Source organism: Mixophyes fleayi, chromosome 3 (assembly GCF_038048845.1).
Source record: "Mixophyes fleayi isolate aMixFle1 chromosome 3, aMixFle1.hap1, whole genome shotgun sequence".
In the NCBI taxonomy this organism is placed as follows: Eukaryota; Metazoa; Chordata; class Amphibia; order Anura; family Limnodynastidae; genus Mixophyes; species Mixophyes fleayi.
In genome coordinates, this window is record NC_134404.1 from 267,946,076 (window position 1) to 267,970,566 (window position 24,491).

Genomic DNA, 24,491 nt, shown 5'->3' on the forward strand with positions numbered 1-24,491 from the left:
GTGGATGATAGTTATGGTGGCATCCTGAGAGAGAAAAGGACGGATGCGGGCGATGTTGCTTAGTTGGAAGCGACAGGCTTGGGCAAGGGAATGAATGAGGGGGGCAAAAGAGAAAGAGGAGTCTAGGGTGACACCCAGGCAGCGAAGTTGGGTGACAGAGGAGATGGTGGTGTTTATAAACATAAAACATAAACAAAACAAAACACCTCCACAAATATGTGTTGCAGCCAAGTCTCCAATATCGGATGGTTAGACCGAAAAGAGGTATCAAAATGATAAGTTATGGAAGGACGGCGCCTTCAGGTGTAAAAACAAATAATTGTGTATATATAGTCAGTAAGCTCAGAGAGTCCAGAGACCATAATATTCCGAGAAAAATAGTAATGCATGTGGATATCAGCATATCAGGCAAGACACTGTGCAGATTAATAGTGTAGTAGTGTGCGTACCATAAATAAGTAAAATAACAGCTTATCTGTATATAGGCTCCTCAGTCATCCCAGGTGGTGATTTCCTTTGCTCGCAGAGACAAGATGCAAATATAGTATGTTCTATTAATAACTTAATAGAAGTTAATAATATATATATGTATAATCATGATTTATTTATATTGCACCACTTATTCCGCTGCACTGTACACAGAACTCACTCACATCAGTCCCTGCCCCATTGGGGCTTGCAGTCCAAATTCCCTAACACACATACAGACAGACAGAAACACAGACTAGGGTCAAATTGATAGCAGCCAATTAACCTACTAGTATGTTTTTGGAGTGTGAGAGGAAACTGTAGAAAACCCACGCAAACAGGGGGAAAACACGGGGAAAGCATACAAACTCCACACAGATAAAGCCATGGTCGGGAATCAAACTCATGACCTCAGTGCTTTGAGGCAGAAGTGCTAACCACTAAGCCACCGTGCTGCCCAAAAATATCTAAATGAATATATATATCACTAAAATTACCTCATACCTCCTCTTTACTATATTGTTTATGATTTATAAACATGTTTATTTGTGAACAATGCTTAAATGATGTTTATTATCAGATTGCCATTGATCTCGATTGGACTCAAAACAAATTTTCAAGAAAAAGATTAAAAAGTCTTATAAACAAATAAAAGGATGAACATAAAAATATATATAAAGTGAAGGGAAATATTTCATCAGTGCAAAACACATCTAAAGAAACCTCAAATTAAGTGTTTCTGGCCATCAGCCTGAGGAATAATTGGGATTCCAGCATCCATTCACAGAGCCTTTAATATACTCAAAGTTATTTCCTTGGTGCAGATTAAGACCAGAAAACAAAAGCAGAACATAATATGTACTGTAAAAATGATATAAATCTGAAGAAAATTGGGCAACAATGCTGCTGACCCTTAATATATGTGTTTCTTGATTCAAACCAAGTATAAAGATTCTCCCAATCAGTTGAACAGTGACAAAAACTACATGTGAAAAAATATTGTCCGAAATAGCAGAAGTAAAGTAAAATATTTAACCACTATTTGTGCTAATAAATCTAGTAAACAAAATTACATGAGAGTAGACTTTTATAAAAGAACATTGGTGCTATTTAGCATCTGGGTGATTCACTTAGACCATTTCTTTGGTAATCAACCAAATGACATTATAAAATGAAAACTCCTCAGATATCTTTAGTTTCAAGACTAACTTCTAAAACATAAACATTCACAAGAGGATCCTTCCCCACAAGATTAAAGACCTGCATGCAGCTGAACAGCAGCTCAGAGAACAGTTGAGGAGTTCTCTGTGAAACTCCTGAGTATCAGGCAGGAGGCCTGAGAAGAGTCCTGAGAGAGACTGAGAAACATCAGACCCCCGAGAGAGTCTGCTAAACAGATAAGCAGCACATGTTTTATAGAGAGTTTAAGAAGTGACGTAGTGCCCTGATATGGGCTTGGCATTTATTATTATTCTGACAATAAAATGCATTTTTATATTGAAAGGTTGATGGTTTAAGACCCTATGATGAACCGAGCACACGGCACTGACTGAAACGCTGCTAAAGGAAATGTATTAGATTGCCAGTATCACTAGATATTTTTGTCTTTGGAGAGACAGAAGAGAAAATATGTCTGCAAACTGTTATTTGCTGGTTCATTGCAAAGAAAGCAAATGTTTAAAAATGTTTAAAGTCTGGAGGGAATTTCACAGACTGAGCTGTCTTAATAGTGTGGTGCAGTACTGTTCAAAAGTGTTTTGTCATAGGTACATACTTCAAACAGAAAGAAAGAAAATTAAAGATATATATTTGAAAGGACAATTAAATAAAAAGTTACTTTGGCAAATAGTGGTTATTGTAGTGGCACATCTCCCAAGTCAAGTAAAGCATGTTCTTCCCGTTGACTGTGCAAACTTCTGGTCCTCCAAAGAGGCCACAATCTTGCTCAGTTACATGTGCATCTTCAGAAATCTAGATGCAATTACAGAAATCAATGTACATCACAATATGTCCAAAGTTAGCTTTTCTGCACTTCATAGGTAACCTTCAGTATGTTTTGAACCCCATTTGTCCCATTGACTATGACCAACCTCTGCCACCTTTGAGAAAGTAAAAGAAGACGTTAATTCTGCACTAGGAGATGGACCAACCTCGTTGTTAAATATCATGACATATTCCCAATAATAATATCGAGGAGGTGCTCTTCCAACACAGGGTAAAAAAATAAGTATCAGCATTGATTTGAAAGACGCAAATCGTAACATAAATATGTTAATACATAATAAGATCATAGCTTTTACAAGATCAATTATACTGTCAACTAAAACATAAGATATTAAGATAAATGAATATGGAATCTGACAAATAGGAAATATTGGACAGGTCAATCTTGATGTCAATCAAGTCATGAAGATGATATGATTGGTCGTATGAACTTTGAGAAGATCTAGGTGCCTTTGATCAGGTGATACCCTTGAAAAAGCCTTATGGTGAAAAGTAACGTTATTTCTGATGTCATAACCCGGAAATGAGAGCTGACAGTGGTGATGTAGCTACGAATGCTGGCAAAATTTTGTCTGCTTTATATTACTTGAAGCGCTTATAATGCTATTAGAATATCGCTAGTAGGAGCATCTATATAGGGGACAAACTAATCTCTGATAGAGAGATAGATACACAAGACACATAATATTTTGCTCTATCCAAATTTCAGCAGGAGCATAATGAAAATAACCCCTATGTAGAGCCATAGATGATCTGGTAACACACCTCTCCCATGAATGGTTAAATAAGAATACAACATTAGAATACAACATTATTGTCCTATTTAGTGAGGATATGTGAGAGATGTACATCTTGCTATAGCATAGTGTCAATATCTATATGTGGAGCCATGGATGAAGAGGAGATAAGGCTTGTGATATTTATCACTATATCAATTAAATATGCTACCGTATTAATGAATAATGAAGATTATAATGGTCATTGATGGAAAACCATTGATATAATAGCATTATCTAGTAATATGGGATCCCTGAAATAAAAATGGTCTGATAAATATTTTTCTAGATATTATTGTGAATACAAATAAATATTTAAAAGTGAACTTGGTTTATTAGTAATACAGGGACCTCCTGAGCAGGAACTATTTATAAGAGATAGAAAAGACATATAGGGAAATTGTGATCATATAATAGATTGAATGTGTTTAAACAAATAATGGTATAGGTATGACATCTGTCCCCCTTCCTAACAAAAACACTCCATCTCTTACAAAGGGTTAATTCTTTGTTAATTATTTCTGTGATTTCTCACTTTACATACCTTATTATTTTGTTTCTATCAACTGGTTTTAATATGTGTTATGGATTTTAGAATGATAAATTAAAAGTGCATTTTTAATAATATATACTTATGAATTAGTGGACTGTAGTGCTCCTTTTGCGTTTCCAACTCTGACCTTTATGTACTTCTATATATATATATATATTCTATCCTATAACATAAAAATCTATTTTCGTATGTGAGAGCAAATCAATATGTATTGCTATACCTATTCCAGATTCAATAAAAGATGTCCTAATTTGCCCAACAATCTCTAACAGATGAAACTAAATTATACAGATATTGCTTTTCTCCATCTTGATATACTGTGCTGTTAACACACTTGCCCGCAAGCACAATGGTGCAAAAATAGGCACAGGGCATGTTTACACTATGGTCTGTATTTGTTTCCATTTAGTAAATGATTCTTTATTAGTTGCAGTTTAATGAATTAGTTGCAGATCTCTCTCTCTCTCCGTATCTCGCTAGAGGGGTCAATCGGCAATCAGTCAAAGAGAAGTGAATTGCTAGTGCTGCTGATCAACATCATTACTTCTCATTGCCTCAGCCCTCCAGCAAGATATCTTCCTCCTGGCAGGTCCTATTGTACTCAGCCGACACTTGCCCACCCATTCCCTCTCCTATTATGCACAGTCTGTGTATGGACTTTTTTGTGCATTTATTGTACATGCGTAATACGAAAATGCATATTTGACACAGATAAAACAGTCTAATGATATATGTTTAAATTAAATATAAAAGCAACAAGTGCAAATGTACTGAAATTTTCTGACAAGACTTTAAACTACCTCAATGCACTGATTTTATGCAATGAGGGAATAGGCAAAATGTGATATTTGTATTAGACACTATTGCTTCATTATTAGATTAATATTCTCTGCTTGCTATGTCAGATATTTCAGTACATTTACATTGGTTGCTTTTATGTTTACAGTATTTCTAAACAGCAGGTGTGATGCTAATAGACATACAGGTCATACACTTATATGCAGTCTAAATTTTTTATTTTGATTTAGAAAACACACATTCAGCACCGCCATGAAAATAGTCACTAGCATAGCTGAAATATTGGCACTCATTAAACCTCACTGTTGATTGAAGATTTGTGAATGCATGTCTTTACTTTTTCTATTTCAAATTACTTGGGTTTCTGCACCCAAACAGCACAAATTGATGAGTATATTTGAATGGGCTCATACAGCATAAGAAACAATAATGAGAAGAATTGTACTCAGCATATACAAAAATGACATAGTATTAAAAGGGTAAGCAAAAAATGTATAAATACACTTATATGCAAAAATGTATAAAAATTAAAATAAACTTGAAAATATTAGACTGTGACTAAAAATTATTGACACCTGCAAATGTAACATATTTTGCAAATATGTCTTTACTAAATGCTCATTTTACAGCAAGATAACATGCAGTAAAATTGTATAAATTAACTACCGATATTTAATAGAAGAAAAAATCTTTATGATCCTACAAATATTTATATGCAAGTTTACACAAATCAGATTATCTATAAAAGCACCTTTAACAATATTATGAAAATATATTTTTAGATATTAGAATGTCGCTTGATTGAAATACTCCATAAAACAATATGAATATTATGTTCTTATAGTAGACATTGTGCAGTAAGGAAAATAAAAATAAGGAACTCCAATGTTAAAAGGGAGCTTGAAAAAATACAGTGTTATTTTAGAAAAAATTATAATAAAATTGGGTGGTTTTTTTTCTAACAATAATAACACAATATCATATTTTATTATAAAATAATATTGTATACAATGAAATGTTTATCTTTTCAATAAGCCACAATCATTCCTACAATGTTTTTCCTTGTATCTGACTGATAATAATCTATCATGATAAAAAAATCTATTATCTAAATAATAATATAAAACTTATTCATTTCTCGAAAACCATATCAAAATTCAATTCCTGTCTACAACAACCTGAAATGTACACATATAGTAGATAAATTAGATATGTCTGACTTACATTAAATAGTTCTTTTCTTGTTAACTCAACCATTATCTACAAGAAAATGAAAATGGAAGCATAGAATATATATATAAAGCTAAAATATACATTCCAGGACCATAACAATTATGCAACTATGTTCACAGTGGTTATTTACAAACATTTTTATTAAAAAACATTAAAATGCATTAAAACATATAAATCAAAAAGTAATGCTATATCAAGTATTATCTATTAATCTTTGCATCACAAATGCAGTGGTCTGATTAGCACTCCACGGAAAATGCACAATATTGATCCACCTTGTCCACATTAACTGAGTTATTTTCATCTGAGTTAATTTGATATTGTATCAGCACCAGATGGTCATAGTAGTAAGAATACTAGTAATTCCAATAAGGGACTTATGCTTTGATGTCAAACATTAAGAAAGAGTTATTCTGAGCATTATCATATATGTATCCTCACTCAGTATATCTATACTAGAGATGCTCAGGCTCAGTTCCCTGAGAACCGAACACACCCGAACTTAACAGATCCGAGCACTTTTGGAAATGAAAATGAGGAAAAACATCATTGTTACGTCGTCGGATCTCGCAAGTTTTGGATTCTATAATTACCGCCCTCTGGTCATCTAGCGCAATTTCACAGAGGGACACAGAAGGGGTAGCACAGTCTGCAGAGCAATTGGGCAGCACCATAGGTAGAATAGAAAGAGGAGGGGGTAGCATTGTTCTTCAAAGTCTACAGTGATATTCAGGAGAGCTCCATTGCTCCATTGCTAATTGTCCTTGCTGTAATAGAATTAATAATAGTTCTGGCAGGCTTGGTCTTCTAAATCTGCAGTCCCATAATGTAGTGTTATATAGGTAACACACAAAGAGGAGAGCTCCATTGCTCCATTGTTAATTGTCATTGCTGAAATACAAATACTAGGGCTGGCAGGCTTGGTGTAAATCTACTGTCCCATTGTACTGTGTTATATAGGTAACACACAAAGACGAGAGCTCCATTGCTCCATTGCTAATTGTCATTGCTGAAATAGAAATACTAGAGCTGGCAGGCTTGGTCTTCTGAATTTGCAGTCAAACTATGGTGTTATATAGGTTACATACAAATAGCAGAGCTCAAATGCTCCATTTCTAATTGTCATTGCTGAAATAGAAATAATAGGGCTTGCAGGCTTGGTCTTCTGAATTTGCAGTAAAATTGAACGGTGTTATATAGGTTTACACACAAAGAGGAGAGCTCCATTGCTCCATTGCTAATTGTCATTGCTGAAAGAGAAGTTCTAGGGCTGACAGGCTTGGTCTCTGAATTTTAAGATGTTGATAACTCTTGGATCCTGGCGAAGTGAATAAAGTACTTAATCTACAAAACCAACATAATTAGCGGAATTGCTTTGTTTCATTTCCTCCTTCAATTTCTCTTGCTGCTTTTCAAAAAGTCTAAATAGGGGAATCACTTGACTCAAGCTATCAGTGTCTGCACTCTCTTCACATGTGACTACTTTGAGTGGTTTCAGCACCTTGCACAACACGGAAAGTATTCTCCACTGCGCTGGACTAAAATACATTCCCCCTAAATTCTATTCTTCTTGCAGTTGCTGCATTCTCCTACATGCTGTTGCAGAATTCCAAAAATGATCCTAAATATTTTGGAAAACAGAGAGCATCTCCTGCATGTCATTGTCATTTTTAAAAAAGTTCTGTATCACCAAGTTGATTGTGTGAGCAAAATAGGGAATGTGATGGAATTCACCCAGCTGTAATGCTCTGACAATATTGGTGGTGTTATCAGAAATTACATATCCTCAGGAGAGTCCAAGCAGGATAAGCCATGTTGCAATGACATACCTTAGTTTTTCAAACAGGTTGTCAGCGGTATTACCTCTGACCTGCTCCTTATCTCGTCTCTGATAACCACCTAACTACATTCAAGACTTCTCCCATGCTGCTCCCCACTTATGGAATTCCTTTCCACGCTCAATCAGACTTTCCCACAACCTTCAAATCTTTAGTTGCTCTTTTAAAACCATCTCTTTTTTAGAGGTGACCTTATCCTCGATAACACTATCCACACTAATGCACCCTCACAACTATCCCAATCACCACTCTGAGCCACACTCAATCCTCTTGTTTCAGCTATGTCCTCTTCCCTTTAGAGTGTATGCTCTCTAATGAGCAGGGTCCTCCATAACCTTTGTTTTCATGTCTCCATTTATTTTGTCTGCCTTTTCTGTTCTTGTTTACGTATGTCTTGTTTTATGTATGTCCTTGTCTTCCCTACTGTATGGTGCTGTGGAGCACTGTGGTGCCTTACAAATCTACGATAATAATAATAATAATAATAATAATAATAATAATATGCCTCTTAGTGAAGCAGATGATACACAGAGTAGCCTGCCTCTGAAAAATGCAACGTTCTTTGGTACATGCTGCTGCTGTCCCTGCTGCTGAAGGCGAGTCACCAACCCAGTGGGCTGTCACAATCATATAATCTTTAGTCTGTCCAGTTCCGCTTGTCCACATATCTGTGGTTAAGTGTACAGTGGATAGAATGGCATTTTGTAGCCCAATAATTAATTTTTTACGAACCTTCTGGTAGAGGTGAGGAATAGCTTTTCCAGTAAAATGGTATAGTGGTGGAATTTGATAACAGGGACAGAAGACCTCATGCAACTGTCTAAAACCAGCTGCATCAATAGTGGATATTGGACGCAGATCTAATATTAGCATAGTCACCATTGCGTCTGTGATCCGCTTTATGTCTGGCTGACAGCTTTCATACTTGCTTCCTCTTGCAAAGGATTGTTTAACAGTCAATTGTTGTAAACTACTAGTAGTCTTCTTCTTGGTCTGCATCTGGGTTGAAGATTCACCCCTAATAGCAACAGAAGCAACAGTGGGCCTAACGCTCAAGGATTCTTCTGAGGAATCCTGGATAGGGGATGAGTCATCTTGCCTTAGAAACTTGGATGCAGGACTAACTCCGATCACTTGTAAAGATGTTGATGATAAAGGTGTTGGGGGTTTAGATTGCAGGTGCTGGGATCTAGCTGAGAGAAGGGAGGTAGCTGATGGTGGACTGCTTGTTGTTATTTTTTAGCATAAGTTTCTGATTTTCACAAAAGCTTTCCATGATCTCTATTCAAATGGTGCAAAATGGATGAGGTTCTTTTATGGTTAAGGTCCCTACCTCTACTGACTGCGGCTTTACAATGCTACAAATGGCTAGACAACTGTTGTCAGGATTTGGGTAAAAATAATTCGACACATAAGAGGTGGATTTTTTGGTCTTATGCCTAGGCATGACGATGGCCTTCTTCTTATCACTTGCAAGAACTGCATCAGTCTTTGTTTGAAAGTGTATGAAAATAATATTGTGACCTGTGAGGTCACAAAATGACTTGCAATTAGTGTTATTAAGGTTACTAATAATGTAGGGGGGAAAAAGCTAAATTATGTGATTTTAGAAAAAAAAATAGGGATTTTAGAAAAAAATAGGGATCCAAAACCAAAACCAAAACACGCAAGGGCGGTTTTGCCAAAACCAAAACACAAAGTTATTCCAGATCCAAAACCAAAACTAAAACCAGAACACAGAGGTCAGTGAACATATCTAGCCACAATTGGTGAAACTTTGGACAGTTTTGAAGAGATCATTTGAAATTAGACTGTAAATGACTGTAAATGAATGTTAATGCTATAAAAACTAATGTAGGAGCAAAAATAGCTGAAAATTTTACCTCTTTCTAATAATTTTTAATTAAAACCAAACCCAAAACCAAAACACAGGGGTCTACACACATGTCTAGTTATAATGGATGTATTGTTGTCAATGTAATGTCTAGATAAATTTGATTGAGGAAGATTGGGATTAAGAAGAGAATCAGTAGGTATTGTTCAAATGCAATATATGAACAAGTGGGAAGTGTATTGTCTTTGTTGCTCTCCAGTATAGAATAGTTATGTCCTAAAATAATCACTGTAATCTTATCTTTGATGAATGATATCAAAGCATGACAAGATAAATATATACTTCACAGTTGTTTATACAAATACTCACATCACTAATATATAGTTCATATACACAGTTTTTTCAATGTTTAGTAAACTGTCCCTGATGGTCATCTGGATTGAATGTCAATGTGTGATCAGTGACTACCAATATGCCACTGTTTAATAATCTACTCAAATTGATGTGTGCATACAATTAGTATGTTAATATGTGCATGTGGCTTTACATGCTTTTTTACAACAATAGGAGAAATAGATTACACACTATGTAATAGCTAATAAAATCCTAGCATAAAATTACATAGTCTACAGTCAGTGCAAATTGTAAAGTATTTCACAAAAAGATTTATATATTAAGTAATTGAAGTACAGTAGTTGACTACTTGATAAAAAAGACATCTGTTTTCCACTGATTTTTGTGTTGTGTCTAGCTCTTCTATATGTAGTAATAATTAAAATCACTAGCTTGTAATTTTCTGCTTGATAAGTCATGTGATCCCTAATAAAATATCACAGATGAATTGACTCAGCACTCACATTTTTAAATAATCCCACTGCTGTTAAATCTATACCATTATACCATTATGCTACTCTGCTAATTCATCTGCTGCTTCATTTAGGTTTTAAAAAGTTGCTGTTTCATATATTGTATGACCTATTCTGTAAGAGCAAGAGGACTGTAATGAGGCATAGATAAAAGTCTTCATCATTATTGTCTTTAAAAACAACAGATATTTTGTTCAGCTTGTCTCAGATCTTCTCTAATGGCTCAGAGTCTGACAGCCATGCAGCCATTTCTTCAAAGATCTATTTTAATCTATATTAATTTTAACAGTATATATATATACTAACCCGTGCATATATATATTAACCCGTGCATGATACTCATGCATTCTAGTCAAATCAAGCTACTTAAGGTGTTAAAAAGGTTCTTGTCATGCATTTGGGCCTAGCCCAGGCCTCCTCAGGGGAAGAGCGTTACTTCCCGACGCAAGTGCCTTTTTTTAACGTGGTTTTGTCCACATGTCACCACCTCATCATTTTTCTCCATCACCTCATCCTTCATCTTCATCGCCACATCCTTCATCAAGCTACTTAAGGTGTTAAAAACTCCCCACTGTCACCCCCGGCAACCACCAACCACTCCCAACTGTCACTTCTTCTTCAAGAAATATATAGGTCAGTGTATAACTCTGCCCAGCAGGTGGCGCTGCAGCTTCGTTTTTTTTTTTTTTCCAAACATGCCACTAGGCATTTATATTGTAGATATATATATATATATATATATATATATATATATATATATATACTTATATACATACGTATATACTCTGTATACATTTGTTAGTAAAATAATAAAAATTCACTGACTTTGAGCTTTTATAATTCGCATTTTGAATAATTTCTTGTAGTATACACTAAATTGACATTCGTATTATATTAAATGAGCCTGGCTTAGTCTCTAAATAAATGATGAGGTAATCTGTAAAACTAAAACACTGGATGGTTTAAAAATGTACATTATTGATTCAACAAGGCACATTAAATGAAAATAATGTGCGTTTTTTTTAAAGAAACCACCTAATTTGGGCATATGTGCATCGATATTTAACTGCAAGTGGATCAGAAGAAATTTTTCTTGTTGATTATGGATGTAAGTACACTCTGCATATACAGCACTTGCCATACTGAGACAGATACAACTAGAGATGGTCACTGACCCCCGTGTTTTGGTTTTGGATTTGGTTTTGGATCTGGATTACCGTCGTGTTTTGGTTTTGGTTTTGCAAAACCGCCATTGCGTGTTTTGGTTTTGGTTTTGGTTTTGTTTGGTTTTGTTTTGCTATTTTTTTGGAAAATCCATGTTTTTGGGCCTAAATTAACCCAATTTAGTGCTCCAACTGTTTTAGAGACAAGTAATCTAATTGTTGAGGTAATAAATCATCCAAAAAAACAGTTTAATTCTTCGTTGGTAGGCCTATTCTACACACAAAACAGATTGTCTTCCTCTCCATCTATGCATATTGGCAATGCAGCCATCGTCTTTGAATGTATATTACACCCTACACTTATAGTTAAATATGTAAAGAAATGGAAAAAGCCAGTTTGGTTTCTGTCTCTCAAGGCCCCCCTCCACTTGTATAAAATACCAAAAAATTCAGCCATTATAGACTGTACAATATTAATTGACATGGAGAAAGCCAGTTTGGTTTCTGTCTCTCTAGGCCCCCCTCCACTTGTATAAAATACTAAAAAATTCAGCCATTATAGACTGTACAATATTAATTGACATGGAGAAAGACAGTTTGGGGTCACTCTGTCTCTCTAGGCCCCCCTCCACTTGTATAAAATACCAAAAAATTCAGCCATTATAGACTGTACAATATTATGAAAAATGGACAAAGCCAGTTTAGGGTCACTCTGTCTATGACACCCTACCCTTAAGGATAAATTGCCCTAACAGCAGCCTTTCAAGATGGTATGTGATATGGAAATGCCACAAGTCCCTTTCCTCTTTGGGGGTAGATTGCACCCTACACTTACATAGAAAGTTTTAAAAAGATGTTATCGGCATCATCTTCAGCTTAATCCTCACCCTCATCAGTGTGTACGTCATCATCACAGACTATCAATTCATCGCCGCTTGAATCCGCCATTAGAGAACAGTCAGTGCTTGGATGTCTTGGATGGTGAAGGCCTTCCTCGTGGAAGATGTAGTTCATTTTTATAAACATCATTTTCTCCACATTTTTGGGAAGTAACCTTCTACGGCGATCACTGACTGAGTTCCCTGCTGTGCTGAACACTCGTTCAGAGTACACACTGGAGGGTGGGCAGCTTAGGTATTGCAAAGCAAGTTTGTACATGGGTTTCCAAATGGCCTGCTTTTCTTCCCAGTAAGGAAAGGGACTGTCTGACATTTCCATATCAACTACCTCTTGAAAGTAATCCTCCACCATCCTTTGCATGTTTATACTCATATTGGATGGAGTTATGGGCAAAGTGACACATTTTTTTGAAAAATCCTTCAAACCAGCCCAGATGTTAAATTGTTCTGGTCTGCCCCCTGTGTCTTCCCTGCTTCTTTTTTGGAAATTTAATTTTTTACGAGCAACAGCTTGAGAAAGTGAAGGAGGACACGTCGTCAAGCCGAGGCCCAGTTCAGCGGCCAACTTGCTGAGCAATAGCTCCTGGCAAAAGTTCACATCTCGCTCATTTACAAGTAAAGACTCAATGTAGGTTTTAAACCTTGGATCAAGCACAGTGGCCAAAACGTACTGATCCGAGTTCATGATCTTAATAACTCGAGGATCATTGTGAAGCGAATTAAGTACTTGATCGACAAGGCCAACATACTTTGCTGAATTGCTTGCTTTCAGCTCCTCCTTCATTTTCTCAAGCTGCTTTTCCAATAGTCTAATTAAAGGAATGACTTGGCTCAAACTAGCAGAGTCTGCACTGACCTCACATGTCACAACTTCAAATGGTTTCAGCACCTTGCACAGCACTGAAAGGATTCCCCACTGTGCAAGAGTGAAATACATCCCCCCTCCTTTCCCAATGTCATGACTTGTGCAATATGCTTGGATGGCTTTGCGCTGTTCCTCCATCCTCTGAAGCATGTACAGGGTGGAATTCCACCGAGTTACCACCTCTTGCTTAAGTTGGTGGCAGGGCAAGTTAAACTGCTCTTGGAGCTGCTGTAATCTCCTACATGCTGTGGCTGAATGCCTGAAATGGCCTGAAATTTTACGGGCCACCGAAAGCATCTCCTGCACCTCACGGTTATTTCGTAGGAAGCTCTGCACCACCAAGTTGATGGTGTGAGCAAAACAGGGAATATGTTGGAAATCACCCAGCTGTAATGCTCGCACTATATTGTTGGCGTTATCTGAAATGACATACCCTGGGGAGAGTCCGAGTGGTATAAGCCATGCATCAATCACATCTCTCAGTTTGCGTAACAAATTGTCAGCCGTATGCCTGTTAGTGAAGCCAGTGATACAAAGAGTGGCCTGCCTGTGACAAATGTTACGTAGTGGTGTACATGCTGCTGCTGTTCCTGCTGGTGAAGGTGAATGACCAACCCAGTGGGCTGTCACAGTCATATAGTCTTTGGTTTGGCCACTTCCACTTGTCCACATATCTGTGGTTAAGTGAACAGTGGGCAGAATGGCATTTTTCAGCGCAATCTCTACATTTTTACACACTTTTTGGTATAGTTGTGGAATAGCTTTACGGGAGAAATGGTGTCGCGATGGAATTCTGTAACGCGGACACAAAACCTCAATTAACTGTGAAAAACCAGCTGCGTTTATTGTGGAGATTGGACGCAGATCTAACACTAACATTGCAGCCATGGCGTCTGTGATTCGCTTGGCGACTGGGTGACTGCTGTCATATTTGCTTCCCCTCGCAAATGATTGTTTCACAGTTAATTGCTGAAATGTAGGACTGCTCATTTTATTAACCTGCCTCTGGGATGACGATTCACCCCCAGCAGCAGCAACAGCAGCAGCAGGACTAACGCTTTCTTCAGAGGAATCAATAATAGTGCCGGAGTCATCCAGCCTTAAGTGGGATGCCGGGCTAACTCCGAGCGCTACTGAGGATATTGATGAGGATGGTGTGGTGGGTGTATTTTGTAGCCGTCGGTATGTCGGTGAGCGGAGGGTCTTAGCTGATGAGGGAGTGCTTGTATTCTTTTGGGAAGAACTTTCAGCTTTTCCCAACACTTTGCCATGAACTCTCGTTAAATGGCGTAACATAGACGAGGTTCCAAGATGGTTAAGGTCCCTCCCTCTACTGACTGTGGCTTCACATACACTACAAATGGCTATACAATTGTTGTCTGGATTTGGGTAGAAATAATTCCACACATAAGAAGTGGATTTTTTTGTTTTATGCCCAGGCATGACAATGGCCTTTTTCTTGTCACGTGCCAGAACTGCTGCCACTGGTGCAGGACTTACACAAACAACCTCATCCTCATCAACATCCTCATTAGCGCCCTCGTCGTCTACACAAATCTCCCCCTCATCCTCTTCTAATTCCAAAGTGGCATCCTCAATTTGGGTATCACCGGCTACACTCGGGCTATTAAGGCACACATCAGCAGAATGCTCACGATTAGACATCCCACTGTTGGATGGACTCTCCACAGGGATTGTTGTCATTTGTGAATCAGAGCAAATATTCTCCTGTAATGCCTCACTGTTATCTTGCAGCTCGGCTTTGACGCGTAACAGTAGTTGTGCACCAATTGTAGGCTGGGTAACTTTTTGGGATCTGCCACTAATAGCCAAAGGTGAAGGCTTCATTCTCTCTTTGCCACTGCGTGTGTAGAATGGCATGCTTGCAATTTTTTTTTTATCGTCACTTAACTTTTGCTCAGTTACACTTCTTTTTCGCTTCAATACAGTCAATTTTTTTTTGGTTTTTTTTTTTTGCACTAATTTGAAAACACTCTGTTGTTTGACATCGCCTTGGCCAGATGACGTACTGGGAACACTAACATCAGGACTGGTGACAGAACCTGGTTGCTCATTCAGATCATATGTGGACTGCTTTGAATCCATTCTGAGCGCAAACCACTGGGGAGTGCTAAAAATTATTTAGTAGATACTGCTGACAGTTATGACTTTTGACAGCCAGAAATATTAATGCACAATTAGGGAGGACACCCCAAAAGCACTGAGGAGTGCTAAAAATTATTTAGTAGATACTGCTGACAGATATGACTTTTGACAGCCAGAAATATTAATGCACAATTAGGGAGGACACCCCAAAAGCACTGAGGAGTGCTATAAATTATTTAGTAGATACTGCTGACAGATATGACTTTTGACAGCCAGAAATATTAATGCACAATTAGGGAGGACACCCCAAAAGCACTGAGGAGTGCTAAAAATTATTTAGTAGATACTGCTGACAGATATGACTTTTGACAGCCAGAAATATTAATGCACAATTAGGGAGGACACCCCAAAAGCACTGAGGAGTGCTAAAAATTATTCAGTAGATACTGCTGACAGATATGACTTTTGACAGCCAGAAATATTAATGCACAATTAGGGAGGACACCCCAAAAGCACTGAGGAGTGCTAAAAATTATTTAGTAGATACTGCTGACAGATATGACTTTTGACAGCCAGAAATATTAATGCACAATTAGGGAGGACACCCCAAAAGCACTGAGGAGTGCTAAAAATTATTTAGTAGATACTGCTGACAGATATGACTTTTTACAGCCAGAAATATTTATGCACAATTATGGGGGACACCCCAAAAGCGCTGGGGAGTGCCAAATATGAATAAAAAATAATAAACCTCTATCCTCCTCTCTGCACTAGCGATTTTGGTTAGAGCAATTGCAAGAACAATATTGTATTCTCTGTCCCTGCTCTAATTAGCCTATGACTACACCCTGCTCTCTCTCTCTGTCAAATGGCGATGGATTGCTGTGGAGGCGTGTATTTATAAAGTTGAAGTATCGCGAAAACCGAGCCCCGAGATCCGACGACGTCACAATGACGTTCGGCCTCGATTTGGATTCGGAATGGGCGGGAGAGTACCGAGCTGCTCAGCTCGGTACTCGGATACCCAAAGTTCGGGTGGGTTCGGTTCTCGGAGAACCGGACCCGCCCATCTCTAGATACAACACACTGCAGGATATGAACAGTACATATGGGCAATATAAAGTCCTTGTAGAATGCGCAGAAAAAAAAGTATTCAATTAATGTCCCCTATTATTAATATAGGGCCTGATTCATTACTGATCTTATCTTGTGCGGAAGTGGCAATGAGTATTCTAAGAAGTGAGGTAAGAAATTTGCAATTCAACAAAGAACAGAAAGTTCAAAGAAACGCCCACCTTAAGTCATTTACACAACGGAAAATAAGATGCAACGGATCTAAAGCAGTTAGTTCATCTTAAGATCCGCTTCTTAAGAACCGTTTCTTATTTAAAGATAAGACTGTGTCAGGGACGGACTGGGCCAGGGGGCAGGGGGTCATATGCCCCCAAGGGTTGGACCAAAAAAAATCTATTTTGGGCCGGTCCCTAGTCTTTATTACTTTGTGGCTGGCCCCTCCTCCAGGACCAGCCACCTTCTCCTATTGGCCGCGGATCCCTAGGATCCGACCCCCCTCCCTTCCTTCCAATACATGTGGCCTGGGTGTCACATGGGAAGCGCACCACGTGACAGCTGCCATCCCATGTGTGAAGAGGATCATCCAGAGCGCAGCGCGTCTGGAGCAAGGTAAGTGCCGAGGAGGGCTGTGAGGTGGTATGTCAGTGTATTGTGTGTGTATGTCAGTATAATGTGTGTGTGTGTATATGTCAGTATATTGTTTGTGTGGCCAGTATCTATTGTGTGTGTGTGTGTGTGTGTGTGGCCAGTATCTATTGTGTGTGTGTGTGGCCAGTATCTATTGTGTGTGTGTGTGTGTGTGTGTGTGTGTGTGTGGCCAGTATCTATTATGTGTGTGTGGCCAGTATCTATTGTGTGTGTGTGTGTGTGTGTGTGTGTGTGGCCATTATCTATTGTGTGTGAGAGAGGTCAGTATCTATTGTGTGTGTGTGTGTGGTCAGTATCTATTGTGTGTGGCCCAGTGGTAATGAATGAATGAGTATTGTATTGTAATAAAAAAAAATATTTATGTATAAACACAATTTAAGTAACGAAATGAAACACAAAATGAAAACAAACTGAAAATGCAAACTCCTTTGTAAAAAAATAAATAACAGATATCAAATACAAATACAAACACATGCATGTTGGTTTTATCCCATTGGTTAGAAGTGTTGCAAGGCAGGTCATGCTGGAACCCATAATGACTATCTACTTTATCTGTTTAAAATATTAGAGGAAAAGCGATCAACCTTAGCCCATTTTTAAGCAAAATATTATTTGACTGTGTGTACTCTGTACACATCTGTACTTTCAGTTGTAAAATCTACAATGTCTGATGCTTTAGCTTGAACACAGATCCACCAATAACCTAAAAAGAATAACATTGTTAGCTATAGATACTTACATGCTGCAAAAAGCAACTCCTTCATCTCTTGATATTTCTCCATGAAATTATCCTTGCCGCACCTCCTTTGTGCTCCAGCTGACAGCTGGGTCATAAGGTCTGTTGGAATAAATTACAAGCATTTAGCTATTTACTAAAATGGTGTCTGTTTCTTACTTATTCTCAAAATGAAAGCGAATGTAAGTTATCTCCATTTGAACACATTGACAAGTGAGTGCCTTAAAATCAATAAACAGATAACACTCGATGTACTTAACCTGGGCAGAAACGAACATTCACATAGTGAGTCAGTTATGTGATTAACACAGACTATGCTTGATTACTGAATATTTTTCAGGTGAGGCAGACATGTCCCAGCTAAGGCCTGGTAGTACATCAATGAAAGTATTTAGTTTGGTCTATTTTAACCTAAACTCTAACAATCAAGCTTCATCATTATTTTTACAAGTGCTAGGGCTATAAAATGCACATCTGATAATCTCATCAGAGGTAGAGGCAGCCCTTCCAGCCCATTTCGAAAATATTTGCAGATTTCAAAGGTAAATTTTTCAAAACAATCTGCTGCATGCATTTGTATATGTTTAGAAAAATGAAACAGGCCTTTACTTTCATCACCAAACAACAATTGTATTTTTAGGATGTTAGAGAATTTTAAATGTGTGATATAAACTAAATTAGAAAAAGGTTTTATTTTGCAAATCAGTCTGGAACCTGAAGTGGCCTGTCTCCACAGTTGCAGGAGGGCTGGGGATCTGTTGGATAAACATGCATCATGGGAAAGTGCAAAAACACATAAGAATCATCTTAATAGATATTAGATTGAAAATCTTGACAACACCCCTTGACAACGTATCAGACAAACAACACACACATTAAAATGCACATTACAAATGAAAGTAGAGATGCACTGTTATTGTTGAACATAAAATATCTTACATACACAAACGTTTAAAGTGTCTATAAAAGAGTAAGCTAAAATATTACTCTAAATACAAATAAAAGTCCACTATAGAGTCCTAACTAACTTCAATAGTGCATGAAGCAGTCTTTTATAGTGGATTGTAATGAGACAAGTATGTGTAGATGAATAGCCCACTGTGGTATCAGATGACGTGATATGATGCTGGGTCTATGCAACACTGGTTACGGAAATCTGTTGTTTACTTTTATTCTGATTAAAATATGTTTGTGTTTATTTCTGATTGCAAATTATTCTGAGATGCATTTGCATAGACTTTCTTATTTTAATTTTTAGAAAGCAAAACATGATCCTTTATGTCTGTTACTAAGAAAGTGTGTGCAATTGTTCATTTAAGTGTGCTCAGTAACACTTTAGGTTGTCACTAGTGCCTGCGTTGTGTAGTATGTTTGTTTCAATCTGAAGTATGCCTCACTGGTAAGACAAACAAGCTGCCAATAGTAGGGTTATGAGTTTGAATCCAGAATCATGCCTCTATCTGGGTGGACTTTTTATATCTCCATGTTTTTGTGGATTTACTCCAATTTGTCACTTATAGAAGAGTATGCTAGTATATGTTTTTGTGTTTTCTCTGTCTATAGAGTATCGTGCATATTTAGGATTGCAAATTATTTGCCATTAAATTTGCATCCACAGTTATTTAGAATTTCAAATTACAGATAACACATTTTTCATGTCGGAGAACGAAAGAATGTGTGTGTGTGTGTGTGTGTGTAATTCTTTATTGTTTATCCTATTAAAGTAATTTTATCATTTTCAAATAAGCATTGTCTAAGCGATGTTTTGTGTTTCCAAAGCACACTGTAATGTATATAAATATATACATACCGTCGCGCCCTTCGCTGTGCTAAACTGCACTCCGCTGGTACCAGCTTAGAGTACTTCACTCCAAATACTGTGGTCAGAGAATGACTGGCCTAGCACAAGCTAGAGCTGTATTATATACACTCAATGTTACAGAGAAAACAATGCAGATGATGTGGCTTGCTTCTATTGGTCCAGGTATCAGGAAGGTCCACTGTGCTGCAGGTCATAGGTCAATTCAAACCAAAATATCCAAAGGTGGGGGTCCTCTCTCCAGGGGTTGGGCTCTGACTTCCCCACCAAGACTCCAGTTTCAACTAGTCTATTAGCATTTTACAGTTGATATCACTTTAAACATTTATTCCCTAACATCAATAACTAGAGTATGCAATGTGCGATCTCTTCGGCGAATAAACCGGACAACTGCTGATGAATAGGCGATTAAAATTATACTAAACATGACATAGTTCCTGCAACCTGAACCTCAAATAACACTAATGTGTACATATAATCATAATATATAAACTAATAATAAACTAAATACTATCTATTCATAAATCACTGTGGAATGGAACCAATATAAATATGAAATATATAAATAAATAAGTGCGAGTGTGTGTGTGTGCGTATTTTACCAGGTGATCGCGCCATGCCACGTGTTACGTGGCATACTGATCGCAGTCGCACGGTAAAACAATATTAACCAATATACTTTCGTTCATCCAATTATATGACTTAGACAATCCTTAAACCTTCATGTTTGCACTAGTGCATGTGTTGTGTTATTGATTTTTTAGGAGCACTCTAAGCTTGGTTTATGTACTCACATTTATTTTTACCCAATAGGACATTCAAACATTGTGCTTGTCATATAATAGAGGTAATGCTCAATCAGCATGTTGCCTTAGGGGTTAGACAATCCACTTTTCATCAGTGGGGTCATAAGCTCGATTCCTGACCCATTTTGTGGAATATGCTTATATTACATGTTGAAATTTGTGTGGAGCTACAACACAGACAACAGCTGTTCCAAATAAATTAAATCCAAACAAATAGAAAATATCCACAGATAAAAGCAAAAAACACCTAAGAAAAAGCAGAAGGCAAAAAATGACAAACAATTTGAAATCTTATTATTATTAATATCATTATTATATTATACATCAATTAATATCCATAGCAAATTATTTAAACTGTGCATCTACCAAGGATTTAGGGCTATAATATTTCATTGTATAATTATTGACATAAATAAAAGTTATAAAAGAAAAAAAATTTGTTGTGAGAGACGTTCATGCTGAGCTTTTCGTTCTAGTCCACATCATGCACACATTGTTTCCACTTGCACGTTGGCGTAGTGGTTAGACAATCCACCTTACAACAGTGGGGACCTGAGTTTGAATCCTCACTCACGGACTTATCGTTGTGGAGATTATATATCCTTCCCATGTTTGTGTGGATTTCCAATATGTCCCTTAAGGAAGAGTACGCTTGGCTTAAGTTAGCACAAATTAAGCTGCTATGTCTTTCATTTATACTAGTGTATTATTAGCCATTTTGTAAAAATATCAAAAAGTTACAGACTATTAGATATTACAAATCAACCATTTTATATTGCAATTTATCACAACTGTGCATCCACCATGGTTGTTTTTTTTAAAAAATAGTACATTGTTTAATGTTTGATATTAATATATAGAAAAAACAATTGAGTGAGTGTTTTAAATGAACAATGCTATTTGAACAGTTTAGCGGTGTTGTTCAACACTGCTGCTATAGCTGTTTTGGACTAAACATGACCCGAGCTTCCTTAAGTTTAAGCAAAAGTTGAGAAAAACTCTAAGCATTTCTTCTTATCTATTCGAAGGATCCGGAGGTAAATGCTTACTCTTCTTAAGTCAGTACGATCTCTGCCCAATCTCTGCCCATTCCCCTCACTTTCCCAACCATTTTTTCTTAAGTGTTTGGAGAACTTCTTAAGTGTAGTTAAGAAGGATTTTCATCTTAACTTAAGAAATTCTTAGCTTACCAATGGATCTTCCTTTTTTTCTCCCTTTTCTGGGCATGCGCAGAGAAGATTTCGTAAGATCCACAAATAACGTAGATAAGATTAGTAATGAATCAGGCTCATAATCATTTAAAAAAATACATTTAAAAAAGGAAGGAAAATAAAACACCTTTTTTTGTATTTTTTTCCCACGAGATATGTGGTATAACGAGATATTAATATCACCCTAATCAGTCTGTCCCTCGTTTCTCATAAAGTATGGATTATAGCATGTACATTTTATAGCCCTTTGCTTTTGTTCCCGATAAAATAAAATACCACTGCAGTGTCTAATTACATGTGGATAAGGGGACATTGTAGCTCATTGTAAATATGTATATTGTTTATTGTATATTGGTGATGTGGCAGTGAGGTTATTATTCATTGTATTTAAAGTGAAGCCGGGGGTTATGGGTAGGGAGCAGGTTGCAAAATACTGGCGGGGCTAAGCTAATTAGTGTCCATTGTTCTCGGAAGACTATTCCAGGCAGGCCATCTAGCAGGGGAGGTTGTCATGGGAAAACCACTTATAACCACTTCAGCAACTTCACAACTCACAAAGCAGGATATTTGATTTACCAATATCAGGAAGTAACAAAAGAAAATGTAAAGAACTAATGTTTTTACCTTAGTAGACACGTCTTCACCCTTTATTAGTAAATCAAAATCTTGAGGTGTGTGAGTTTGGAAGATGGGAAAGTCCACTCAGAGTGCCCACTTTAAATAATGATTGTCCGATACAATAAATAATTTACTAGTGATGCATACAGAAATATTAAAATGTGCCTGCAATGACAAAATACATTACCACCGCAACTGAATGAAAAATGCATACTTAATTAAACATTAACATATGCAAATATCCAGTTATAAATGGTAAATACAAAAAGGAGAAAATAATATCACCAAGACAAACCTGCACCAAATCACAGTGTGGATGCGAGCCAGGATACTCTACTACTTTGGGGATGGGACAGGAATTTATACACACAAAAAAAGCCATAAATTACATCACAGTAGAAATCAAGTTACAGGGACACAGGTCAGTCTCTCATAGGTCAGAACCTTCCAAGATTATGACGCCTCATAGGTGGATTAAGCCTTTCTTTGTTAAAATGTGGACCCTCCTGGATGAGTACTTGGCTTGAAACTGACAATCTGTTTGTGGAATTTTACCATCTGCTGTGCCCCTGAATTCCTTTGTGTATTAAACTCATATGGACAGAGAATAGTGAAAATAGAAAATGGAATCAATAATCAATGCGATTATAATACACTGTTAGGTAGCGGTTATATATTCTAATTTCCTTAACATACCCTTCCCCCTCTCAGATCATCACCTTATCAGCTACACGCTCATCCCCACTGCTCTAACCTCTTTACTGTCTAACTCTACCAAGCCTCCTCATACCCGCAGAAATCTGAATTCTATTAATCTTAAACAATTTTCCACCTCTCTCCAACACCTTCTCTCCCCTATCTCTACTTTCTTCTCTCCTGAGATGGCAGTACCTCATTTTCACCAAACCTTAGCAACGGCCCTTGATCAAGTGGCTCCAGTGACACTACATACTACACGTCGACTTTGATGTCAACAGTGGAACACTACAGCAACGCAAAATCTTCAAAAACTGTCCCGTAAAGCAGAACGTCACTGGTGTAAATCTCGCACCTCTAATGACTTCTTCACATATACTTCTATCTACTGCTCCTATCGAAAGACTCTGGACACTGCAAATTAAACATACTTCCAATCTCTTATCTATGCTCAGGCTTCTAACCCCAAACGCCTTTTTAACACATTTAAATATTTTCTCAATCCTCCCACCCCGAACCCTCTGTCTACTATCAGTGCCCAGCATCTTGCTTCCTACTTCAAGATTAGACTAGAAATGGCCTTCTCTTCCTCGACAAGCAATCAGCTGAATTCCTTTCCACTACCCTCTGACACCATCTCTTCATTTGATCCCACAAATGAAAAGGAAATTTCTGCTCTCTTCTTATCTTCCTACTCTACCTCCTGTCCTCTTGATCCTATTCCATCACAAATTGGTAGATCCCTGTCTCCTGTGCTCATTTCACCTCTAACTAAAATCTGTAATCTCTCGCTCTCTACTGGCATCTTTCCATCACTATACAAGCATGCAGTGATTACTACTGTTCTAAAAAAACAAGATTCCGACCCAAACTCTCTCTCAAATTACTGTCCCATCTCTCAGCTCCCGTGCCCCTCCAAGCTCCTAGAGAGGCTTGCCTACACTCGCCTCACACGCATCCTTTCTGCAAACAACCTGTTGGATCCTCTTCAGTCTGGCTTTCTTTCCCAACATTCCACAGAGACTGCACTGACTAAGGTGGTCAATGATCTGATCACTGCTAAAACTAAACACCATTACTCTTTTCAAATTCTCCTGGATCTCTCTGCTGCATTTAACACCGTTGACCACTCTCTTCTCATACAAATGCTGCAATCCCTAGGTCTTCAAGACACTGTACTATCCTGGTTCTCATCCTACCTTTTTAATCACTCTTTCACTGTTAATTTCTCTGGGGCCACCTCTGCTCCGCTTCCTTTATCAGTTGGAGTACCGCAAGGTTCAGTGCTAGGTCCTTTGCTATTCTCTATCTATACTGCTTCTCTTGAAAATCTAATAAATTCCTTTGGATTTCAGTATCCTCTCTATGCGGATGATACCAAAATTTATCTATCCTCTCCTGATCTTTCGACATCTGTGTTGTCCTGTGTAACTGATTGTCTGTCTGCCATTATATCTTTGATTTCCTCTCGCCAACTCAA

The 24,491-nt window shown here is 37.5% G+C and overlaps 1 long non-coding RNA gene across 3 annotated transcripts in view; it reads right to left on the reverse strand.

Annotated features, from left to right (window-relative positions):
• LOC142144559 (uncharacterized) overlaps positions 1–24,491 on the reverse strand; it is a 38,771-nt gene that overhangs the window by 9,554 nt on the left and 4,726 nt on the right. The window contains exons 2-3 of one of the 3 annotated variants that reach the window (XR_012689739.1): positions 17,865–17,963; positions 2,388–2,567 (exon numbers count right to left, since the gene is read on the reverse strand). This is a non-coding gene — a long non-coding RNA (uncharacterized LOC142144559). Of the gene's footprint in view, positions 1–2,387; positions 2,568–5,821; positions 5,860–17,864; positions 17,964–24,491 lie in introns of those variants that run through there. The other 2 variants (XR_012689740.1, XR_012689738.1) reach the window with 2 other exon arrangements.